This window comes from Cupressus sempervirens, chromosome 4 (assembly GCF_028749045.1).
Source record: "Cupressus sempervirens isolate cs-2001-9-10 chromosome 4, ASM2874904v1, whole genome shotgun sequence".
Taxonomy (NCBI): domain Eukaryota; kingdom Viridiplantae; phylum Streptophyta; class Pinopsida; order Cupressales; family Cupressaceae; genus Cupressus; species Cupressus sempervirens.
Genome location: NC_143121.1, coordinates 324785174 through 324812740, shown reverse-complemented (window position 1 = coordinate 324812740; position 27567 = coordinate 324785174). Strand labels below are relative to the sequence as shown.

General features: G+C 35.1%; 1 pseudogene across 1 annotated transcript in view; it reads right to left on the bottom strand.

Moving 5' to 3' along the window:
* Positions 1-24959, bottom strand: part of LOC149561341 (nifU-like protein 4, mitochondrial) — a 49933-nt pseudogene extending 24974 nt beyond the window's left edge. The window contains exons 1-3 of the transcript XR_016363803.1: positions 24562-24959; positions 22516-22680; positions 4722-4897 (exon numbers count right to left, since the gene is read on the bottom strand). The product of XR_016363803.1 is annotated as a nifU-like protein 4, mitochondrial (transcript). The remainder of the gene's footprint in view (positions 1-4721; positions 4898-22515; positions 22681-24561) is intronic.
* Positions 24960-27567: the final 2608 nt, after the last annotated feature.

Below are 27567 nucleotides of genomic sequence, written 5' to 3'. Positions count from 1 at the left end.
GCCTTGTAATCTATGTTGCCAAATTGGGAATGGGAACGGGTAAAAGTACGTGGGTACAGGGGTACAGCAAAACAAATTTGGGGGGCCTTGGGTACATTTTTGGTACACTCATGCAAATACACACACACACACACATATAGATATATACACATACATATATACATATATATGATTAAAGGTTTAGAATGTCATATACCAATAAATATGCTAAACAAAACCATTACAAATTTCAAATTATGAAACATATCATTCTAATTTAAATTCAGGCTTTTGTATTAGAAAGTTCAAGCCAGAATCTCATGATAGATAAGTTCAAAGTTCACTAATCAGCACTCTGGGTCTTTAGAATATGTAAAAGATCAAATTAGAATCATTGAATATTTTGGCATTTAAAAACACAAATCCCAGTAGTGTACCGACCGAAGATTTGCTTCAACATCTGATTTTAGTACGTTTCATACCCAAAATCACCTGGAAAAGTCCCATGATTCAGCAACTTAGCATGAAATTGAAAAGAAAATGCCTAGAAAGGAAGCATGCAAATATATAGCAGAGGCTTGATAAAATGCTTATACCTTCAACCTTCTTGATGTCAAAATGCTCATGAAAATGGTTGATATTGTCTTTGACGTTGTATTGACAATGAATATAGGATAGGAAAATCATGAATACCTTAAAAAATGCTTAGATTTACAAATTACTCCTCTTCCATGCCATGAATGCTTGAACTTGATGCTTGCTTGATTTTCTTAATTGACTTGATTGCTTGAGGGATGGAACAGATGCTTGAGTCAAGGTGAGATTGAATTCATACCTTACCAAAATGAGGGAGGTAGCCTTGATTACATACCTATCCTAGCCATTTTGAGGTGCAAAACTTGAAGGATGCCGACATGGATTTGGTGTTCTCACTAAAATCAACTGATTGTTGTCTGATTCAAATTTGGGGCTATTTCTCAGGGTTATGGGCACCCCAAATTTTGCACTTGACCCACAGAGTCACTGTTGACCACCCAATATGGGCTCAAATTTGGATCCAAAGTCCAATTTGATATAGGGATGTCAAAAATGTATGGGTAATGAAGGTTAGATCAAGCACAATGAGCATGGAAGCCATGAACATTATAATGGGGCCTAATTAAGGAACAAAATTTATAAGGATACAATTTAGGACAATACGCTGGGTCTTAGGACCCAGCATTGGCTGCAAAGAGTTCATCGTTTAGTATTTTTTTGCACAAGTTTGTAAAATTTTGGGGCAAAACTTGGTGTAGTTAGTAGAATGACCGTTAAGGAAAGGGTATTAAAGTAAAATTGTAATATTTAGCCTATAATGGTCATTTAAGTAGTTCTAACTTCCAATTATGTAAATCCATCAGTCAGTTTTAGTAACTTCCATTTATGTCTTCAGTTCTCGATTGTTTCTGATATTGAAAGATCTTTGTAGTATTTTATAAGTATTCCTCTCCTTTGTTAATAACAATCAATATAATTTCATTGGCTACCACTTGAACTCAAGGTTTTCCTTCTCTTTAGACTTTGGAACTAATGGGTACTTCATTGGGGGGCTTGCAACGCTGCAGAAGGGAGGCTGTTTTCTTCACCTCTATGCATTTAATACAAGATCGACATTGTATCCAGTGAAAAATATATATTCAATGTTTGACATAATTTATGTAAAGGTTAATCAAATTTCTAATTTAATATCAGGATATATGCTTGGATCGTCTCTTCTTGCATTGTTTCAGATTTTAATGTAATATCACTGTTGATATATTTCTAATAACTCTTTGCTGCAGACCGCTGGAAGATAATATTATTTGATTTTGATATTTCTTCTCGCCGATCAGGTTTACATACATATACTTTTGTGAAGAGACACGTCCATGAATAGACATGCCTCCACATACTAGACGTGTCTCTATGTTAGACCCAGCGATATACATATGTCTATTGATTGTCAACAGTTGTGGCCATTCATGTTGGTATCGCACGATAACACATGCTGTTACTACTTGATGATATCCGATTTGTTTGGTTTAACACTGATTTAAATCGGTATACGTGGAGACATGTCTATACATAGACGTGTCCCTATGTTCGACCCAGTAATATACATATGTCTATTGATTGTCAACGGTTGTGGCCATTCATGTTGGTATCGCACGATAACACATGCTGTTACAACTTGATGATATCTGATTTGTTTGGTTTAACAGAGTGATTTTTATCGGTTTCAAATCTGGCATGGCACATCCATAAATATCAATGTTAATGATCAGTGACAATGGATTAAAAAAGGCAATCTCTCCATTATTGTGATGGCATAAATCAGTATATCTAATGATGTTCATTAACTTACAAGATAGATGATTGAATGAGAGACTTCAACTGTCTCTCATTCAATCATTTATCTTACCGAAGCTATTATGTTCTAACAATTTAAGTATTATTTTTAATAAGTTCAAAAGTCAATTTCATCTTCAATTAAGTTAAAATTTTAGTTTATTTTTCAGTTTACTAAGTCAACAGTTTTGCCCTTGCAGATTTGTAGTGCGAAGATTACGGCACAAAAATGCCTCACCATTCACATTTTAGTCCAGCCCATTTATAGGCATTTGCTCAATTGGAGCACATTTGAGGCCAATCGTTCCAAGAAGTGCAACAAGTTGACTTGAAAAGTTAGAAGTATCTAAAAGATCTTGTTTGGTACAGTACAATCTCTTATAAACCAGAAAGGCAAACAAAAGGGTCATATGATGCCATCGACCTTGATAACATGTATTGATATTCAAATTGGATCACTGACGATGTAAATTCCCTCTTCTCCACAAATGAGATCAGCAATGAGGAGTTCATCGAAGAGCCTCCAAAGCTACAGAAGGGAGGATGTTTTCTTCACTTCTGCATATTTAAAGATCAATTTTGCATCCAGTGAAAACTATAAAACCGGATTTAAATTTCAATATGTCCAAAAGGGACATCTTGGTCGTGGTATCTTGGAAGTGACGCCTGAAGGATTGTCTCTCGAGCATAGCCAAGGAACTAAGGCCCTTACTGACTTAGGGCTACATGGAAAGTCTCAATATGAAACTGGATCTAGAGAAATTTACCCCCAAATAGTATAGGAGGAAGTGATCTTCAATCTTCATGCCCTGAAAGTAGAATCACAATTAACAGTTACGAATCACAAAAGGAGGCCAACCCATGAAGAAGTTGTTGGAGCCCCTCTAATGAAGAAGCCAAGAGAACAATGTCGTCGGCAAAAAGTAAAATGGAGATCAAAACCTAGTGCAAGTAACAGCCATTGTCACGAAGCAAGAAATCCCAAAGGAAAGTCTTGAGCTCATAAATGTAGATACTAGAAAGAGTTGGGGAGAGAGGGCAGCCTTGCTCACCCCAATGGTGCTCTGAATAAGATCTGAAAATCCCTGTGGAGAACTCAACCTGCCCACCACACTCTCGTATAGTCTCATGATGGTCATCAAGAGAGTCTCAGAGATCCCACTATTCGTCGGCCTCTAGAAGAGAGTCACCCAAGGAACAAAATCAAAGGATTTGTGAAAGTCTATGAAACAACAATAGACTTTTGTCATGGGGTGTCATGCCTCCTCAATGATTGTCTACAGAGTCAAGATACGGTCCATGATTTGAAAATCTATATGAAGCCCCGCCTCTCCTCTAGCCCAACAACACCAACAGTCAAGCTCCTTGGATAAGATAGTATTCAACATGGTTGCATAAAGTTTAGCAAATGTATGTCCAACCATGATGGTCCTATAGTTGCTGGGGTCCAAGACCAACCCGGTCTTATAGATCGGATAAATAGTACATCACGACCAAGAGTCAGGGAAGCAAGTGCAAACCACTCTATTAAAGAGCATTGTGAGAAAGAAGCCCAAAATTGTAATACCAAGCTTGAAGAGCTCCACTTGGAACCCTTCCTCATCTATTGTATTGCTATTGTTCATGCATCTAACTGCCTCATTGATGTTGGAGAATGTGAAGAAGTGGCAATGAAGCTAGGGAGTGGGTGGAGAGGGGCCTCACAAGAGATCTTGTAGAAAATGTTTGTAAAATACCATTATGGATTTGTAATTACTAATTTATGATCTTATGACACCATGATGTGTACTGACCTCCTTATTGATCCATGAATGAACAAAAAACTGCTTATCAGCTCTCTAAATTCAGTGTAATGCATAATTTAACAATATTTTTGTAAATATAATTTGACAGGATTTTGCAAGTTACCAAATCTGAGTACAATGTGGATCTTCCAATTCATAAGTTTTTAAACAATAGTTCAAAGTTCAAGCATCCAAATACGAAATAACACAAGAGAAGCATTGAAAAAATTGGTTCTGATGTGTTGGGATTGCTCCCATCAGATGCTCTACATATCTGTTGCATATGCTCCTGGACAGCCACTTGGTGGTTGAAGATTTGATAGTTACGGAACACATTTTTCTTTTACCCTGGAATCTATTGAATTCCATAAATCCATTCAGAACTTCAGGGTAAAAAGTGAAATATTTCTTGCATAGTTGCTTGTTTCAATTGCTTAATGTTTGCTGCTAAGCCCAACATTTATTGTTTTAGGTTCATATTAGACAACTAGCATGCTTCATTAATTCAGTCGATCCATTTTGCTAATTAAAATGAGAAAAGGTTATTATGTTCATTCTTAGAGGAAGAATCACATGTTAATGTAGATTTACCTCTGTAATGGCGGTATCTTTGGAAGCTCCCATATTCGAGTCGTAAAACAAAGGTTGCCCTGATGAATAAAAATCCATGACTGCTGCAAAGATTTCAGGTTTTAAAACATCCCACAAGGCCTCCTCTAATTTAGTTACTGTTATGTGGTCAGATCCGAAATAAACACGTGCAACACCTGAAAACGCACATTACAAGAAAAACTTTAAAATGGAAAATCAAAACTAGACCAGATATTTTATGGTACCATCCAAAATAGTCAATAGAAGTCCAAATCTGAAATTTATAGTCATGTGAGAACAACACAAACATCTTTCATAGTACCTTGAACAAGAACTAACTTTCATAACAGCATTTACTTCAAAACTTTTACATAACTCCTCCACTAAAAATCAACAATGTAGTATGAATTCAGACTATTCACCACACATGAAACCAAAGTCAAGAAAAGAAATACCAGCCAAACATAAAAGGATAGATGATCTTATTATTAACATTTAAATTTTAACCTAAAGATAGACATTATATAGGTTTGTAGCTTTCAGCTACAAAATGATACAGCCTTAGAAAGTTGAAACTTATAAATGATTATTTTGTACAATTCTGAAATCTCACACTCTTCTGTTTTAGACATGTTCATTCTCAAAGCTTTTTCTCACCATAACCAACAACAATTTATAATTGTAGGGACAATAACATTTCAATCACCCACCAGTCAGTGTTACAATGCAATTCCTTCTTTGTTTCTAATAGATTACAGCAGATACATGAAAGTGACTTTGTGTCATTAGTTGTAAAACAAACTGTTGATTCTGTTTAGGTGTAGCTTGATTTCCCTTCCTCTATCAACAGACACAATTGCAACTTGCTGGATAAGATCATAATCTGACCATTATACATATATCTTAAATTCTTCAATCAACTTTGTTATGCTCTTCTACTCTCAGTCTCTTCTCCATTATGATATTGGTCTTGGCCAGCATCACCACATTGCAATGCAGGTTTTCAAAACTATAAAATTATAAAGTTACACATACTTACATAAATATAAAAAATACATATATGTAGTTGGTTTCAGGATCATGCATCATCTTCAGTAGCTATAGCTTAATACAGTTTCTGTAGTAATCATATTATACAATTATCCTACCTTAATATTTATCAACATATTTGGACCTAACTAATGGAATTGTTTATTGAAACTAAAAACAATATTATGCTGTAAGTTGCATTTATCCCACCTGAATCTTTTTCAGCATTAACCTCAACAATATACTCCATCATAAACCTGCTCTTAAATTACACTACCGATGTTGCATATTTGCAGACTCCACTTTCTAGCTTATAGCTTAGGGCACACTTTATTACATAATCTTCATTTATGGTTCCACAAGCACAATCAATTATGAATTCATAACATCCATCAAACCTCAGTGTGTATGCATGCATAATGTAAATGGGTACATCATATGATAAATCATTCTTGATCTTCTTAAACTCGCATGAGAATTTTCTAAAGGGTTCTTCTTGATAAACTTGGATCAAACTTCAACAAAATTAGTTTCTAAATAATACAACTTTAACTGGACTTGGACTATTGTACTTTTTACTGCACTTTGCTTACATGTCTTTAACTGTACTTTGCAATCTCTGCTTTAAAGGATCTCAAGTTATAATATTTTTCTGAACTGCAATGATGTGGCAACTAATCAGCTACGTGAAGGCTTCGAAAAAGTTTTCCCACAGAGCAGATTGTAGACAACAACGAGAAGCAAAAGAACCACTAGCTCTCTAATAGCCTCCACAAAAAACCACCAATTGTAGTGTGGGGTTAGGCTAAATTTTTGTGTAGAGATTTCTATATTTCATTGGCTTCTACTTTAGCATTGATTTCCTACTAGTGCTGACTTTCTTTTAAGAGTTAAGATGCATGTGCTAAATATTAGAGAATGAATGATAATGATAATATAATACTATCTGGATATAAAATCATCTTATTCACAAGTGATTTGATTATTTGAGTAACTAATCGTGAGGTACATACTATAGCTGCAGTGCTGACTTTCTAAACAGTGTTGACCAAGCACATAGCTGTAGTTGACCAACTCTCCAGAGTGCAACATATATTTAAGGTAAAACTGATGATGGCTGCATTTTCAAGATATTACGCATCACATTAACCTTCTATTTATTGAATTTCACTGCAATTGTTAAAGGTTGATTGTTTGTACTGCTCAGGTTGACCACTACTGTTGCTCTTAAGCCCCTGGTTTCAACAGATAAAACAGAATAGGTCAGCACTTCAATCAAGAAATGTGGCAAAGACAGAACAAGCTAACAGTGGAAAAAAAGATTCTGGCCAACAAGAAGCAGGATAAGGGATGCTGGCAAAACCAGAAGAGGTCAACAGTTCCATCAAGAATTGTGGCAAACATAAAACAAGTCAACAGTGGAAAAAAGATTTTGGTAAACAAGAAGCAGTATAAGGGATGCTGGCAACTGATGATGGCTGCATTTTCAAGGCATAAAGATCACATTGAATTCCCAATTACTGAATTTCACTGCAAATGTGAAAATTTATTATGTTAATGTTTTGAACCAGAATATTATAAAAGCAATAATCAGGACCTTTAACATCAAACCACAAGATAAACAAACAAAGATTTACTCTGAGAAAATCCTCCTACTCGAGGGAAAAGCCCTACCACACCCAGAATATACCCTTTATTGAGTTTTCCAAAACAGTATGGTTATCTCTTGCTTATGCTGGAGACTTCTACCAGTCAGTCGATAAACTTTATGATCAATTCAGAATAAGACAAAACTATGTATGAGTATCTCTCAGATATGCCTACCACATAAAGACTTACAAATGCAATATCATTATGTCAATCAAACACAGATCATGTACACTATTAATTATGCACTATGTATAATAACTATATCATCTGAAATTTGAAAATAAGGCTCGAGAAGCATATGAATCAGACATAGAGTGATTCCCAAAGAAGAGATATCATACTGATGCAACAAACAACCAACAAATGTTGTTGAGAGATACTCCCACGGATCTGCCATAACACCTACCAAGAAGCATTCACACAACAGAAAAATCTCCACCAAGGAATACTAGAGTCTGCCATCACAATAATAAACTAAAATCAATCAACACAGTAACTGTCAACGGCCACATGTAAATATGCAAGTCATAATCATCAGATATTCAATATTCAATTCAATATGTGCCCCACAAATAATAAAGAAATAAAGGTCTTTGTCATGGAGAAATTCTACAAGAGAAATTGGAGAAGCGAGATCGGAAGGAAGAAATTATATTATATAAATGAGTTCAACCCCGCTTGTGATCAAGTCCAAAAAGCATACATAGGAGCCAACATTTCTTGGAGGGCTAAAATTCTTATTGCTCAGCTGAGAACCAACTCTCACCAACTTCGTTGTGAGACCGGACGTTGGAAGAGGCCAAAGGAGGCTTGGGAAGAAAGAATTTGCAGATTCTGCAATTCTGGGAAAGTGGAAACTGAACAGCACTTTATTTTAGAATGTGAAGCCTACAAGAGTAGTAGAGATAAATTTGCGGACACTATATGTGACAGTTCTTGGCATAACCTATTCAACGAAGAGTACATTGAGCAATTGGGTGGACTCATCATCATCCTACACAAGCAACGAACATTGTTACTTAAGTCTGCTTGAGTTGTCTTGCTGTCCCATAGGCTATTTTTAGCCTCGTGGACGTTAAAATTTTATCTATCTATCTATCAGTGAAACCTGGGGACTCGCACACCCCCCCCCCCCCCAAATCTTGAAGTACCTATCCCTCGGATGTCCCTGCACTGGGTACTTGAAGTACCTGAGTACCCCCACCTCCATTCCGCAACCATGCTGTTGCCAGGATGGGTACTTGAATTTCTATTTGATTTTATATTTTTGAATGTTACAATGTTGAATGTTCCATAGTTTTGTTTCGTGTTGCACTATTTCTATGTTCAAGTATTTTAATTTTGTATGATATACTGAAACATCATTTCATAAGTAGCATTTCAAGTTCTATATGTATAGTATATAGTACCCCCTTTCCCCCCCAGCAGCTACCACCATTCCCCCGCCACCCCCCATAGTCCCAAAATTGAGGCCTTTCGCCCACTGTAACATCCGGATATCTAGGGTCTAAATTAACATCAATCATACTAAAAGAATACAGTTATTACTTCGTTTCAAATAGGAAGACAGTTATATCATTCAGGTTCATGTGAATAAGATTTAGCGCTAAAATCTGATAGACAAAATTTCTTCACTTAAAAACTTGAAATATCTTCAAATGAAATTATTACAGAAATTGAAAACTACATACCTCAGAAATCTAAGATCGAATTCAAACTAGGGATGCTTTTGCAACCACCCGGATTAGTCCACAAATACACTATAACAATTTCACATGACAACTATCATCTAACAACCACTATCTTATAATCAAAGGATAAATACAATTAAATACTTTTATTATTTTAAATTAGGGCATCACATACCACTATATCAATTAGGACATTGTTTACCTTCAGTTCATTTACGGCCTTTGATACCGCTATCTCACTTAGGGCTTCCAATACCACGAATTCATTTTAGGGCTTCCAATACCACTGTATCATTTAAGGTTCCAGCTGTCACCCAATCAATTAGGGCTTCGGATTTCCTTTCCTTCCGATTACTTATCTGTGACAGTTTCTCAAGATTAGATAAATACTTATATTCAATATTCATATAAATGAAAAAATTCACAAATCAATCCAGGTGTAAAATAATGATAACAATGAATTTAACTCAATTCAATCTTACCTCTTCATAATAAAAAATGATAATACCTGTTTCTAATAACAATTGAATGCATAGCTTATCTCTGTCTGACTCATATCCAACATCTTGACTGGGGTGAAACATTGTCAGGGGCTTAACCACCCAATTTCAGACCATAACATATCCCCACACGATCTTTATCGAGAGAGGCCCTCCCTACCCGGAATTGGCAGGGAACATCTTATCATCACTGGGCATCATGATATATAACACGCCATACGACTTGGCAGCAAGAGATCACCATAACAAGAATATGCATGAGCTAATATATATTAGTTTGTTTATGTATGAATGTATAGGTTACTGATTTCATTCTTGCATTTCTACACCTCCTCACCATAATCAGGCCATCAGGCCGATGATTTCTAGGTGTAATCAGATAAAAGATCACAAAGATATTTTACAACTTCTTCACCACATACATTCTTTGGTGTGGATTCATTAATCATCTCATTATGAAAGAAAAGAATGAATTAAGTTCTGATCAAAATTGTTATTTAATTTTATTGTAGCTTAATCATGGATGATACAAGTTAAAAACAAAGATTATCAAAGAGATATTAAACAAGAATCTTCACTTATCATTTCAGATTGAAAGGAAGAAGGTGGGTTCAGAGTTTGTCTTAGACGTAGTAAATTCACAACTTGGGATTTAGTTATAATTTGATTCCAACATATATTTGCCTAATTGTACGGCATGGTTTCCATTATTAGGATCAGAATACAAATGTATAAATATCTAACTTCATCTTTCATCCTTTGCATTTCAATGGAACTGTATAATATCAATATCACTATCTTCTACTACTGCTGTTATGAAAAGAAAAGCAAAACTGAGAATCCTGTAGAACCTGGAACATAAATATATACAGGGTTTGCTGAGTTATGAACTTGGCAATAAATAAGAACAACAAATTATGATAACTACCTTACGTGACTCCTTAAAATGCTTGGACGGTTCCTTGACTACTTCACTATGAACCGCGGCTGATTGATAGAGGGTTTTCCTAGTCATATTAAATAGCGGAAAAGCATATGCATAAACTTACGTGACCTGAATGTTTTGTACTCTGTGACCGGAAACAATAAACTTTCGCACTTCTCTTGCAGTGATCATATGAAAGGAATAATGAAGAGAGGAAGACCTATGCCATATCACTACTCCCTGGTGTTATTTCCTCACGCCCACACCCTTCTACAATGGGTATATTAACAGATGGTTTAGAAGGGTTTCTGAGCATAAAGGAATGGATGTGCCATAGCACCAGAGCCAGAGGAGAGCGTTAATTTTCAACTCTTGATATTGATTGAAAGCACTAGCGGGTGATTAGAAGGGTCATGAAAATGCAGAGAGGGAGAAGTTATTCCCAAAAAAATATCGAACTCTTATCTAAAGGTCGGCTTGGCTATTCGGCTACCTTCAGTTACAAGATCTAATCAAATTCCCAAGAAGTTTATATGAGTAAAAAAAAACATAAATTCTATTAAACATGCCAACATTAATCGGTCAAAAGCAAGAATATAAGTTGGAAGATTAAAATTTGAAGATTATAATAATACAATTATTATAATTTGATCATTATAATGTACAACTATTAAATTATTAAATAATAATGGTGCCAAATCATTTGATTATATTTAAATGAACATTTATAAACAATTATTAAAAGTACTACGACAAAAAAAATTTAAAATCCTTAAAGATACATTATATAAATAATTTAATTATTTTAATTAAAATATTAATTAAACAACTCAATTATTATAATTAAACTACTCAATTATTATAATTAAACTATTTATTTAAATAACTCATGCGACTCCACAGATGTATTCTATTCCAAGTTGCTAGGTCTTCTATCTATCTACCTAGTGATGGTGACGCCCTGCCTAATTCTTTTCTAACAATGCTTCCACCCCTTCGAAATGCACCGTGCAAGAATTTTCTCCATAATTACATTATAAATTATATAATCATAAATAATCATAACAGTTATCCTTTCATCCTAATTTCATGAATTCGCAATTAACGATCAACTAACATGTCATCTGCACTTGAAATCATAATGACCAACTAACTTACCATTTCGCCAGATTATATCAAATTAAACTGTCAACTAACTTCATGCGAACCTCAACGGCTATATTTCAAACTAGGTCAAAAATTGGGATGTAACACCCGCCCCCACAGCCACCCTCTTGGAAACTCATCCCAACGTACCCCAGTGTCAGTGCTACACTATAATTATGAGTCACCTCACAATGGCCACGCAATATATGCGAATGATGCCGGAACATACTATCTCAGTAATGAATCAAGAATAGTATAAGCAAGAGAAACCAATCTCATGTGAACAACTTGGTCATGACTGGGAGTCAACATGATCACTCAGTTGGGCAGAACAAAAAACCTGGAGGATGCCGAAACACATTTGAAATTCCGACATCTCACAAAGAGGGAGAGAGCTATAAAAACATCTCAATGCCAATCAGATGAACTACGCAAAGCCATCAGGGAGCTGGAACTCATATCAAATAACAGAGCAGAATGAAGCATGATAAGAAGAGATTATCATCACACAAAATTTCTCAAAATCCTTACAGCAGACAATCACAGGTAACTAATCTCTCTCACAGCTACATAACTTAAACAATTATTTGTAGTTTGTCTTCTCAGGTTGACTGCCATAAAGATAATTACTGTTGCTCTAAGCTCCCAGAATCAACATGAAAACCAGAATAGGTCAGCAGCACCATCAAGAATTGTGGCAAAAACAGAACAAACCAACAGTGTGAAAAAAATTCTGGCAGAAAAAGAAGCAAGACAAGGGACGCTACCAATGTTATAAATCAGAAGTTCCACTATGGATGGTATTAATGATAATTACGAGCTTACAGTAACATATTAGAAGCCAACAGTTCTCTAAGAGATGGTGACCATTGTTATATGCCTAAGTTGAGAGAGATAGCACAGAATATGCAGATTCAACAGGATTGCATAATACCAGAGATGAGTAAAATACAGCAATAGCATGAATATCACAGAGTCACATTACACCATGAATGATTGATATATGTTTCATTGCATAATAGTTCCCACATTAACCACATTCTCACTTGTTCCAAGCTCCATACAAATAGACTCTATACTGTCACCATCTGACAACACAAATGACACCTCTTCAAAACAGTGATTTATTAACTAACAAAAGTCTGTCTTACTTATTCATGGCATAATTGGCACCTACAACCATGATAATTAAGACCGACAACAACTAAAGTAACAAAAGTCTTACTTACCTACTCATGGCATAATTGCCACCTACAACCGTGATAATTGAGACTGACAACAACTACGGATGATGACCAATTTTAGATGGCAATATCATGTGGGATGGTGAAATCATTTTTAATTTATCTGAGATGAGAGACAATTTTAATGATAGCTGATGTAGGTTTTATTTTTATAAATTATCCAGCATATGTTTAATCTACTATAAAAAAAATTTAAAACCTATAGCTAACAATAGATTTCCAAGAAGTGGCATCACTCAAGCAATAGTTTTACCTCAAGCATATAAAAGATACCAAGGACTCTTGTGGTGTGGCTTTGTTGACTATTGTTACAAAAGCAAAAGATCACATAGTTGACTCTGCACACTGGCTTAAGGATGATTAAAGTATAAGCAAGAACAACTGCTTTTTAACCAAACTATCTTTAAGCCTTCATCTCCATTTAAGATTCATTGTCCTTTACTACGATGGTTTGGTTATTGTTATTGCAGATTGTCTATTTCCATATACTCCATCCATTGGGAGTACTATTCTCTTCTCTGACATGAGAAGCAATTTTTCTTGCTTCTCAACAACTTGCACTCCATGAAGATCTTCCTCATTTCCACAAGACCTTGCCACCCACTCTTCTCCCAAGTAAAACTACAGCTTCTAACATCAGCCCTAATGTGTGGATTTCCTATGCTAGCTTTTCTTTACAATGTGCATGACCAAATTAATGTCTTGGTCCCTACCCCGTTGCCATCAGCTACCACTGTCTCCAAGTATATCATCGAGAAAGCTATTATTAAGTTATATACCAGCAACACAGCAGATTGTGAAGGTCTGCAAATTGTAATTATACAAAATAGTGTTGATCAACTATCATCTTACCTTCCCATCACCAAAACTTTCCAAAAGAATGGTTTGTTCAAACTTCTCTTAGTCTTGGTGCCAACACATAACCATCCTACTCATAAATTTGGAGGTCTCTTCAACCTTGAAATCTATGAGACCATCATGAATCAGGATCCATTTGCCAAAATTTATGCCACCATGTCAGGCATGCAATTTCTAAGCACTTGGAGAGAGGCAAAATTAGAGCTCAACAAGCAGCTAGATTCAAGAGACAATCAGACCACTGGCCACATATTGACACTCCCAGCTATCGTTATGGAGGCTCCCTATTAGTCTTCACAATCTCCTTGTTTTATAGACTTCAAGGCTCTTCACTCAGTTTTGAGACACCTACTTTTCTAGAGGATACGAGATGTTATTTTTCGTGATTCTCTCATTACCAAAGCATGGATGATTTATGAGACGATTATTAAGCACTTGTGTATTTCTCGTGGTATTTTTGACTTTGTGAAGAGTGCCAATGGGGTCAAAAAAGGCTTTCCTCTTCCATTAACCCTCTCCAATATTTACATTAAGGAGTTGGGAGTTACTTCGGCAACACACCCATATAAATGAATCAATGATGGTTGGATTTTACATGAGGTCATTATAGGCTATAGCTATGCTACTTCTTTCCAATGATTTCATTCTCCTCTCCCATTTGACCAAAGGCTTACAATGACAAATTGATGCCTTGCTCATTTCTACAAACTTCACTAACTTGTGGTCAGCCTTAGTAATTAGTAAAGTCATTACTTATGAACTTCACCAACTTGCAGTCAGCCTTAGTAATTAGTAAAGTCATTACTTATGAACTTCACCAACTTGCAGTCAGCCTTAGTAAAAGTGAAGTCATTAGTTTCAACATTTCCAAACATTCTTTCCAAATCCCAATTCTCCCGCAAGGAAGCAGCTTTGGAGATCACATCAACTTAGACATACCCAGGAGTCCAATTTTTTGGTCCGATTGCGTCTTCGCAAGGGCTATGCCTCTCTATGTCTTGGAACATCAATGTTTCCAAATCTGCTTCCAAGATATTCCTTGAAGAATAGATCTTTTTGATAGATCATGAAGGTTACAATTTTATTTGTGTTTGAAGTCTGGGGACTAGACACGGAATTCATCAATTGGACCCATATTAAGAGGGTCCAGGTCCTCATGATGTGGCGCATGAAATGTAGCAATCTAATGATCCTCAAACCATTGCCTTGACCGAGTTTATCGGCTAGCCACTACCTCTTAAGACTATCTTCTTGCTTACTTTCTACATCCATAAACTTAGATCCATGGGTGATTCAACTTCTAGTCATGAGTGGTATCCACACTTATCTCTCTATTACTCTAAGCAGATCGCTTCATTTGGCTCGAAGTGATAACTACATTTTTGGTATTTTAAGACAAGCTTGACTAGCTTGATCCTTTCTATCAACACCTCTATTGATAGAGCACCTCCACATATTCCACATATTCCTTAGACACTCCTACTCAACTCCTTCCTTTGAAGGTCAACTTCACTAGACCTACCAAGAAGGACATTTACAAAAAGTAAAGCAGTCACTTGGATATCTATTCATATGTCACTCAGCTTGGAGCTTGATTTTTACACACAACATTTCTTATAGCCTATAGTTTAAGGATTATATATTATGACATCCTAGCCATCTTTCAACATCATTGAACACACTACTTGAGGTTTACTATTAAGTATTTTAGCTTGGTTAGGAACTTCCACACAGGTTCAACGTGAATATGCAAGGAAAAGTTCAAGTGGTTTGAGTTACTCTATTTTCCATTCACTTTGATGATTAGAGTTAGTCTTTTTATTTTGCTAAATAAGTCTAAAGTGCTACTATCTAATGGTGATAAACACTTATCTTCCAACTCACCCTTATAAGTAAGAAGGATATTTTGTAATCCAAGCTGATTTTTGAAAGATTAAACTTTGAGCAAAATTAGTATAAAGATAGGACCAAGATATAGGGACAGATGGCTTCAAAAGCTTTTTGAAGGACTGAGATACTAAAGTTGTAACATTGCAGAACATAGAACAAATTGTTGATTCCATGCAATTGCGAATAATATTAGTTGTGGAGTTTGCCTTGTAAGTTTTTCGAAGCAATCAAAGACTGATTTGAAAGTGTAATTTTCTACGCATGCTTCTTTATTCTGAAATTTTCATCATTGTGTGATTTAGCAATGTTATTTATGCTTACTCCATGAGAACCCTAAAAGAAGAGCTTGAAACAATGTCTTTCAACAATTTGGTCTTAGTTGCACTAGATTGTTTGATAAACACCATATTGGCAAAGATGAGGTTTTCAGAATCCTTCATATCGAATGCATCAACAAAATTATTTGATGCCAATGGTAAGCAGTATTAGGGAATTTGGCATCTAAGGCCAACTTAGTAAAAGTTGTGGCCTTCAAATCCTATTGTTGGGGAGTGAATCCTCAACCCTACAAGTTAAGGTCTTTGTTCTAATGATTTTTATATTTTGTTTTCAGTTGTATGCTTGTATTTCTTAGTTTTATTCTAATTTAGATTTATTTAGTTTTTTTATAATAGCAAGAAATCAGGTTGCAAGAATGACTGGTAATGAAAGTTCAAGTGGGGAAGGAACTGATAGATTCATAATTGATATAGCATCTCCTTTGTAGAGACACCACAAGAATTTCACAAATTCTAAGAAGCGGGGCATATATTTGTTAGTGTAGTTATTGTAATTCTAAACCAAAAACTAGCTGATACTCTTGAGTGAAACTTCACTTTATGGGCCCTGCTAGCAAAGGGATGGGAATGTGTCAAGGCCTACATAAGGAGTTGTATGCATAGATAATTGCACTTTCAAATCAGTCTTTGATTGCTTCGAAAAACCTGCAAGGCAACCTCCACAACTAATATTATTCGCAATTGCATGGAATCAACAATTTGTTCTATGTTGTTCTGGAAAATTACAACTTTAGTATCTCAGTCCTTCAAAAAGCTTTTGAAGCCATCTGTCCCCATATCTTGCTCCTATCTTTAGACTAATTGAACTCAAAGTTTAATCTTTCAAAAATCAGCTTGGATTACAAAATATCCTTCTTACTTATAAGGATGAATTGGAAGATAAGTGTTTATCACCATTAGATAGTAGCACTTTAGATTTATTTCGCAAAATAAAAAGACTAACTCTAATCTTCAAGGTGAATAGAAAATAAAGTAACTTAAACCACTTGAACAGGATTTGTAAAAGAACAAGAAGAGGTTGATAGATTGGTTCAGATATCGAAAAAAACTACTTATAGTGGTGTAGCGAGAAAAAAAATTACCCATTGATTTAACTGTAGCCTCAAAACGTCCATTCTCACCTATACCAAAAGTGGAAGATGAAGATGAAGTACAAGGTATTTGAAAAGGAGGGAAGAGACAATGCTGATCAAAAAATTGCACATTGCCTCTATGCCAATGGTCTTCCTTTCAACTTGGTGAGATCATAGTATTGGTGAGTGTTGGCAATCAATAGTGCACTGACTGGTTTCATAAGTTCTAGGTTTGAAAAGATGTGTACTACCTTGTTGGAAAGAGAGGAATGCTATAGAGACCTCCCTTCAACCAATTAAAGATTCTTGGACTAAATCAAGTGTTCCAATTGTTTTCAATGTATGGAAAGATACCAAAAACCATCCATTTATTAATGTCATTGCAATGTCCCCAAAAGGAGCAATGTTTTTTAGGGTAGTTGATTATGTAGGGTTAGTGAAAGATGCACAATTCATTTCCAGAAAAATTATTGAGTCCATTAAAATGGAGGGTAATGAGAACGTAGTCCAGGTAATCACTAGAATGCGAAAAATTGTAGGGGCACAAGTGCTTTTAGTTAAGGACCTATATGAGCACATTTGTTGGACACCGCACACAATATGCTCTCTCAAACTAGTGGTGCAACAAATTGGCACTCAAATAGAGTGAGTGGAACAAATATATGTAGAGCTCGAGGAGATCCAAATGCTTGTGATGAACCACAAGATGTCTCTCAAGTTTGGAATTGTTTAAGGTAAATACTAAATTTAATTTATTTATTTAATTTTATTTATATCATGTTCATTTATCAATTGTATATAAATTTTCTTGATAATTATTTTTAATGTGTTATTTATCTATTGATATTGTTATTAACTTAGGTTGCTGAGAGTTGATTTTCAACCTCAACCAATAGGGTGTATAGAAGGCTTCACATTTAGGGAGGACCCAAAAGGTTAGTCATTGGTCTTGGATGAAAATCGGTGGATTTGTGTGGAATATGCATTGGAATTCACCAAGCCTAGCATGACTTCGTTCTTATTTGCTAATACACATGCACCTTTCTTAGGGGATGTCTATGATGGAATGGACACGATCGTAGAGAAAGTAAAATTGGCAATAAAAAAACATGAGGATGACCTTGTAGAATGTGAAAACTTTTGCAATAAGGTAAAATCACTAATTCATCATCATTGCAAAAAGATGACTAGACCTTCTTGCATCTGCCCAATCTCCATGGTACTATAGCAAGAAAGTACTTTCTATGCCAAGAAAATTAGCATCATATCAAGATGGATTTGCTGATGGGTATTTGCGGGCATTTAGTACTCTTCCAAGATGAAGAAATAGAGAGAAGTTAAGCAAGAATTTGGCATGTTTGCCTCAAGGAGAAGTCATACTCCAATAACTATTAATGACCAATACCCCATGGAAGTTCCCAAATGGTGGAAAGTCCATGGTCAAAAGTTTGGATACATCCAACCTATTGCAATCAAGATCCTCTCAAAAGTATTTTGTTTTTTTACACCAGTTTTATTCTACAACTTAGTGCTTGATATTCTTTAATTTACTTTGCAGTTTTATTTTATCTAGGTTGCAAGTTCTTTTGTTGTTGAATGGAATTGGAGAACATACTCCTTTATCCACTCAGTGAAGCATAATCAACTGGGTTCAAAAAAGGGTGAAGACTTAGTTTACATTCATTCTAATTTGCATTTTCTGTCATGTAAGAAAGAACACTACAAGGATGGGGTAGTAAAGCTTTGGGATGTAGTCCCTAAACGTGCCAACTTGGATGCAACCATTTAGGATCTTACAAGACTTACTATAGCTTAAAATGATGATGGTGACATCTCCTAAATATGGTGCATTGATGCAGATGTAGGGTTCCAGTTCACAACCATGTAAGCATATTTCACAATAATGGGCTCATACCATTCTCACAACCCCAACACTAGTCCTCATATTACAAAGTTCACTTTCAAAGGACTAATCTTTGACATCTCAAGCCTTAAAATGGACAAGGATTCATCATGGATGGGTTCTCAACCAACACTTTCTATTATTTTCCACTAACTCCAAGTTCCCCTTTGTAATGCCTTTATGCTTCAATAGGTTATGAACTCCAATTAACGGCTCAATGGTTCATAGGGCTCAACCAACTTTAGGAACATCTTAGATCCATCAAATAAAACATTTAAACACCCTTGGCAACTCTGAAAAACTCTGATTTTTTCAAACCTCTATATGCACCCTCTAACTAACTTATCTCCTACTAGCCCTTGCAGATGCAAACAGGGCACAACTTCCAATGAAGGCTAGATACTCGCAAACTAAATGTAGATTCAAAAACCTTTTTGGAGGTTCTAAAACATATGTAAAGACACAGTTGGTTTGGAACATTTCCACCAAAAGTTGATTGATTTCAGTTTTGAGGGCTTAATTAGGTCTGTTTTACAAAGCATCTATGAGAAATTCAAAGGCCAGATTCACAAATCCTATTCTATTTCCCTCAACACATTATCAATAGACTAAATCCACCATTTTTATCAGGAAAAACAACCATCAAGTTACCTAATCATCAAACCGGAACCCTCATTCTAGGCCAATTTTGGCTTGAACCAAGAGGATTTTTTACAAGTGTCATTTCCGAACCCTTCCAAATCCTGCCAAACCCCAGACATCTTCCAATAGGTCCATATATGCTTCCCAAGCCATCAAATACCCAGCCATAAGAACACTTGTTCAAAACTTAACACTCATACCTCCTTGTGTGCTTGCAAACTAGCAATGACTCACCTAGGACTTCCTTAAACACAGGCAGAACACCATTTATTCACTCTACTACGACCATAATCTTCTAGAGCATCCAAAATCATTCAAACCAATAGTTTTTAGAATTTTCCAATGGTGAATCATAACCCAAATTGCCAAATTGGTCCACAAATCCTCATTGGCAAGGGTTTCCAAACTAGTTTCAGAAAAAATGCAATATCTCCCTCAATAATTAATGAATTGACCTAAAACCACTGCCAAATTAAAGCTAACTCAATCCTTTATCCAGTAATATGAGCTTCAGATCATGTATCATCCATACAAAATCGTAGAAAATGCTGCAACCGGGCTGTTACAGGAAAATTTGGAAATTACAGCCACTAAAACAATCATAATTTCAAAACTTAATGAAATTCATCCAAACTTGTTGCAAAGGCAAGAAGACACATTATCCTATCAAATGAAATCAGTCTCACTTCATTATCTAGCTGTACAAAGCCATACAGACCCTGGAGACAGTAAGAAACCAGAAAATTTGCATAGGAAAAAATGCTTTATTCATATGTATGTTACAATAAACTGTCTTCTTCACATTCCCTGAGCCTTTCAAGGCCTATTTAAATGTGTTCCATCCCAAACTAACCTCTCAAACAACCAAAATCAAATTTTAAACATATATGACTATTGGCCTTCCCTGTTGCATTTTTACAACTTTAGCTTATAACAATTTTTACAACATTTTTTTTGGCAATTTGAGCAACTTGCATAAAAACTTATCCAACTGACCCTCCAACATGAGAAATGACCTTCATAGGTCTTATAACATCAAATGGAACACATACAAACATAAACTTAGACCCTTATTACAACTATTGACAACTTGGTTGCAAGAAAAGTTGTTTGACAACTTTCGTTGCAACTTGACAACTTTTGCAAAATATGGCCTTATAATGACCTCTATTACATCATGAATGGTCTTATTATGTCCTCATTACAATTTAGAGACACTAAAATTGAATCAAAGATCAAGTGTTGCCTCAGGGAGACATGAAGTTGACATGGTGCTCGTGCACTATGCATCTAGTGCGAGTGGAGCCACTTTGGGTTCAAATGATCCTCAACTTGCAGCAGCTGAAGATAAATATTCAAAAAATGATTTTACTTTATTTTTAAATCCTTTTAATGGTTGATGAATCATGAACTATATTTTGTAATTGTAATGATTTTCTGATTTTCATTGGAATCATGAACACAGAAATACATGATATGGCTTATTTGAATATTTGTGAACTATCAATTGACATTTATGATTTATTTATCTTTTGCATTGGACATTGATAAATGCTGAGGTATCATATTATCAAATGATTTAAGTCTGTATATTTTTTCAATTATATTTTTTTGTCTGTATACATATACACATGCACATACCCTAACACATTCAAAACCCCACAAAAAAATTCATGTATCCATGTACCGGGTTCTTGTACCCGCTTCCACATCTGGATTTGAACTGTTAACTTAGTTTCTAGCAGGTAAGTGAAAATAACAAGAATTGTTCATCTTCTGCTGTTATACTGTGGCTTCTATGAACAAATCACCAATTATTTTCCAGCGTAGCAGAATACACCTCTTGGATTTTCACAACATTCATGAGATTTGCAACTGATTTTGATTTTGCAAACCTAAACTGGAGTCCTGTTTGTCAGTTTCAACATTGCTCAAACTTCAATAACATCATCCAATCAATGGTTGCAGGCCCTCAGATGTTTGTTGAGGAAATTGAATGGTACCACAGGCTGTTTTGAAGCTGTGTCATGCTCTATTCATGTTACTGTCTTGCTTATGCAGGAGATAGCAGTCCTGACTATTGGCAGAATCTACAGGTATGAAGCCTCTGCAAAGGCCCATAGGTGCTCTGATAGAAAAGTATCCATGTGTATTAACTAATTGCAGCTTCTTCAATGTTACTATTCTTCATGATTTAATTCACTATTCACAGATCATTTCCTACTATAATAGATTTCAATTCCAACACTAAAAGCAGTTTTAAGGTGACTATATAGTCCTTCCTTTTTGGACAAAATTCAAATGCAAACACTAGAGAAGGATATAACCAAGAAGACTTTCAGCAGAATGCCACAGGAGACTCCTAGGTTCTAGATACTTTTACAATCAGGGGAGATGGATTCATAGAACTCCTTATTCCAAAGAATACAGAAAGAACATAGAAATTAGATAAAAGACCATTACATCCTCAGATTAGAGGACAAGTTAAAAATTTGGAAAATTCAGAGAATCCTAGGATAGCAAGTGCGTGCTATAATTCTTTCAACAAAAAGTAACACCGTATGAGGAACTCATTTAATAAGGTAAGAGTTACATATCAGGGTTTGAATGTTCCTAATGATATAGAAGAAAATTTATGTGTTGTTCAGTATTTCGAAAAAAAACATATTAATACATGAACCAACTATAATCATAGACATGAATCAAATGAAATGGACAAGGCATCAAACCTTACATGCCTAAAAAGTATTTCTAAGGCAGCATATTCACCACTTCAAGTTCAAAAGTTAAAGATAAGAGTCTAATAAAACTTAAATGAAAGCCGCGTTCTCACACTAACTAAAAGTTCAAGAAAAAGGATGGGAAACATGTTTCAATATTTTATCAGTTTAATGCTGCCACCTACCATCAATACCAAAGAGTGTCTTAGCCAAAGGGGAACCCATAGCTGTACGAGCATTTGGAAAGTCTGCACTTCCAACTTCCATTACTGGCTTTCCAGGACTGAACATCAAAGACAGGGGATTGGGAGTTGACTGAGTCTGTATAAACATGCTCCTCCGCTGACCTGCTAATCAAGAATTGCAAGAAAAAAGTTAGAAATCAACTGCTGCTAATATCCTCGTGCCTCAATACAAATCAATAATGGTTAACTGCCACTCATCTCCAGAAAGTTTCAAGAATTGTTAGTAGCAATTGTACTAACTTGTGATGGACACCCAATAGAAGCTTATAGGACAACTTCAATCAGTTAAAAACAGACACACACGTATATAGGATTTGCCAGGCTGACAAGATTCAGAAGTCATTGAAATATTCTGACTACCCCTTGGCCCTTAGATTATATATGTGAATTTGTTGGCCATTTTTTATAACAAAATGGTCAGTAGTCAGTGGTAGTTTTTTCCCATTTCCAGGTACTCTTAAATATCAAATGGTTCATAGTCAAAGTTATTCTTTTGTCAAACAAATAAGGACAGCCAATTAGCAGCTTTAAGTTGTATGAGGTGTAAAATTGTCAGACTGTTTGACCATTTAAGCTTTTGGTGTTTTAAGAATAGCAGCCATTTCCAAACAATAGAAAATTGTTTGCAGTGGAATAAGCACATTATATAGAACCAACAAAAGTACAATTATTTGTACCCAACTAAAGCCATAAACTTCATGGAATTAAAGATGTAAAGAGCAATCAATGACATTATTTGTACTCAAGGATATGCATAATATGGAGCAAAGAACATCAATCTGCATGACTTTAACTACAAAAAATAAATATTTTTAGCCAACAAAATCACTAAGATGGAAGCCAAAAAGAAAAACATCAGTTATAATCAATATTTAATCTACAACTTTCAGCAAACAGCAACAATATTATGATGGGTGAACAAAGTCGGCCATATCCACCACAAATTCCACTGGACCTACATTAATATTTATGACAAAGTGTGATGGAATTTATTACAATGTTGTGCCACTCATACTACTTTGAATTTCAGCAATTGAATTCATTGAAATGTTAATATACAGTTAACAAAAGGCCATAGTTTGCAACCAAGTAAAGCCGTAAACTCACGGAATTAAAGACAAAGCACAATCAACTAGCTATATTTGTAGTCAAGGAGAGTTGTTAAAAGGAACAAAGAAAAACGACCTGCAACCAACACAATCCATTACTTAACTAATATGAATAAATATTTTAAGCCAACAAAATCACTTTGATAGAAAAAACAAAAGTCCTATATTATAATCAATATTTAAGCTATAACGCTTCCAGAGAACAGAAGAGATTGCATTTCTTTTGAACAGAGAGAGAGAAATAAAAAAACAAAAATATTTTACCGAAACCCCACATTTTTTCTATTTATTTTGAACAAGAGAACACTTTTTTTTTATCAGTTCCCAAAATTACTAATTTTTCCCAAAGTTTGTATATTGAAGACCTTTGCCATTTTTTTGCCGGCACAATCTTGGTGCGTCTGTTCTTACTGATGACTACTCTACCAATTTATTCTAAATGACCTAAAACTCTTTATCAATGGCTGGGTGGTTTTGAACATCTGCCCTGAAAGAGCTCAAATTTAAGAATGTATTCACTACGGGCAAACCAAATTCTACAAAATCATTTTTCTTTAAGCATTTAGAATAACGACTTGGGCTCTGCATGGAGTTCGGCAGAATTAAAATTGCCCAATCCTTCCCAGAATGTTTTCTATCCTTCTAAAGTTTTAAAAAAAAATATTAAATCCACAAACTATGACCAGAGTATGAAGTAGATAGATCACAATGCCATCGGAATTATTTTTTATTTTTTATTTTTTAAACCAGAGATGTAAAAACCTCTACAGGAGAAAACTCTGTTTTATAAGATTAAGTAACACGAGAGAGACGTGCTTTGGAAGAAATTTGCCGAATGAAATCGAGGTGACAGAAAAGACGTGAAAAGAAGGCTTACTGAATATTTTGCTGTTCCATACATGTGCGTGAGAAGAGCGTCCTGATGAAATTACTGAGCCAGACATGCCATTGGTCAAAGGAGAACTCGAAGCTACGAATAATTGACGGCGGCCGACGTAAAATTGGCTGCCAATGCTCCCAAATCTTTTTATTCTTGTAAAATTGCGAGAAAATATACCAAGAAACCCTGACATGGTAATTGCAGTTCCTGTTTTTCTTCTCAGAAGCGCTTAAAACAGTGATCTCGTAAGTAACTGAGATCTCCTCACAGACGGGTTTCTGTGATTCCTCTCCTTTGGAAAGATGCCGCCTTATATACAAAGGTTTGACAGTAATCAAAAACAGCAGAACTGCGGACTAAGAATTTGTAATCAAATATGAAGTCTTACGTCGGGCAAATATTGCGCGATACTCCTAATATTTTATTTATAATAAGCATATTAAAAGATGAAGAAGATACATAGTAAAGATATAAAATTGGGGTAATTTGAAATTTGCGAAATGTTAAATATATGCAATTGTGTTATGGGTGACCGATGAAGATCACTATTTTCATATTACTACAAAGAGAAGAGATGTTATATTAAAAAATAAAATAAAAAATTATAAGATTTAATACAATTTTTAGTCTAATTTTAAAATATATTTAAAATGTCATTGAAAGGTTCTTAAAGAGTTTATGTGGGATCAAGTCTAATGAGTGTAAGACTCTTAATTCCAAATATCAAAAGGTCAAATGCTACCTTCAAATCCAATTTACAAATTCAAAATAATTTGTTATTTTTAAGGGAATATTTTTAAGCTGGCACACAAATTCAAAGAAGTTGGTGGTCTCATGAAAACAAAGAGCAAAAAAAATCCTTCTAATTTTATTTTTTTAATGTGAAATTAAAATGTTTAACAAGTGGAAAAAAGCATTTTTAAGCTATTAGAGCATTTTACAGTCCCACCCTCCTTTTTCACCTACTTGTTAAAATACAAGGGCTCCTATTTATAAAAGAAGAATCCAAATGATCCATCAACCCCCCTCATAGAACCCCTCCCTAAACAAACATAGCAAAATCAACTTAAGGGAGAAAATGATCAATTAAATTGGGGTCTTGATTGAGAACTCCAGATTTAAATATATATAAAATATGGATTATAAGTAACAAACTATAAAATGACATTTTAATAATGTAAAACTAAAATTATAAAAGACTATGCAAAAAAATTTAGATTAAACTTGGAATAGATATTTTAATTATGACTAAATATATTTTTAAAATAGTTGTTATACAGTATTTTAAATAGAATATTTAAGAATAACATATTGTTAAAATTATTCAAGACACAATTTTGACCTCCACATATAACCATTATTCTTTATCAAGGTAAAAATAGGCTTTTAAGGGGTCGTGAAACCCTTTACAATTAGATTTTGAGGGAAATTTATAACTCTGGTAAGATTAAATAGTTGCAAAAGATAAATAATACAGAATAGCAAAACTAGCAGCTAAACAATGGCTTAAAAATGAATTGCATGCAATCTCTTGTTGCCCCTAAGAATAGAACATATAGGCCAATGCCTCACATCAAAGAAATAGTCTCCCAAGAGATTCATAAGGTTTTGGAAGGCTCCCCAAATCACATTGAGTTTTGAAATGGCTTCCACAACAATAATGGGTTTTAAATACCTCCCAAAACCAATACAAAGATTTAGTAAGCTAACCAAACCTTCAACTAATGAAATCAACCTTAAGATAGAGAAACGGAGAACTAGCTTGGAAAAAAATAGCCTCACAATCAATAACTTCACATTATGTTTTAATATGGCTCCCAAAACTATCATCACATACCACCTTGTAATATTGATTTATCAAAAAGCTAGCTAACACTATGGGGTTTTGAAAGACTCCCTGGACCACCATAGGTTTTGACTTGGCCCTCACAACCACCTTGGCTTCTAACATGGTTGTCAAAACCATTAAAGGGTTTTGATATGCTCTCTAAACCTCTATTAACAACCTACAGAGATAAGGCAGTGGAAAGCCAGCTAGAAAAGGAGTAGAAAAAACTCCTACCGCCTTCAATTTGGGTTTTGAAATGGCTCCTAAAATCAATCTAAAGTCCATAACTATGACTTACCAACCAACCTACAACACTTTACAAAACTCCTATCCATCTCCATAAGAAAGGGTCACCTCAATAGGTGTTGTAGAGGATGGAACCACCAAAAGGGTAACTAAAAACTAATCTAGCCCTATAATTTATCTACCACATCTAAGATAAAACCGCAAAGCACCATTGATCACATTCCAGCAATAGTACTCCACCCTAATAGGATATATCAAGCCACCTCTATACGAAGTTGGAAAGTGGGGAACTAGAGCAATATAATCCAATCCTACATTATAGAAAACACAAAGAGACCCACCTCGAAATGGACAAGCGTCACCTTAAAAGAAATCTTGTAGGGAAGAACATGATGTAGTACAACCACAACAACCTTATTAAGAGAAGAGAAAAGAAAGCCGCATGATCTAGCTAGGAAGGGAAAATCCTTAACAAATACACCACTAACCAAAAATAGGCAAAAGCCAAGATTGGCACTTTAAAAATGATAGCAGTTGCTTTACTCAAAGTAACCCAACCAAACCGGTAAGGAAACAAAAAAGGAAAACCCCTAACACAAGAGCTCAAACGAAGAAATAACAAGGAACCGAGAAAACCAACCCAACCTAAAAGGCCTAACACAGAAGGAAACAAAGGAACCCATAAATCTAAAACCATGAAAAAGAAAAGAGGAGAGAACACCTCACCCAAAGCTATGAAAATCCCCCCCCCCCCCCCCGCCCCGCCCCCAATAACAATAGGAAAAAATAAAAAGAGGAGAGAACACCTCACCCAAAGCTATGAAATCCCCCCCCCCCCCTCAAATTAACAATAAGAAAAAATAATAATCATTAATTTCCCTGAAATTGAATTTCATCCTAAAGATACTATAAATCAGAGATATCGACTT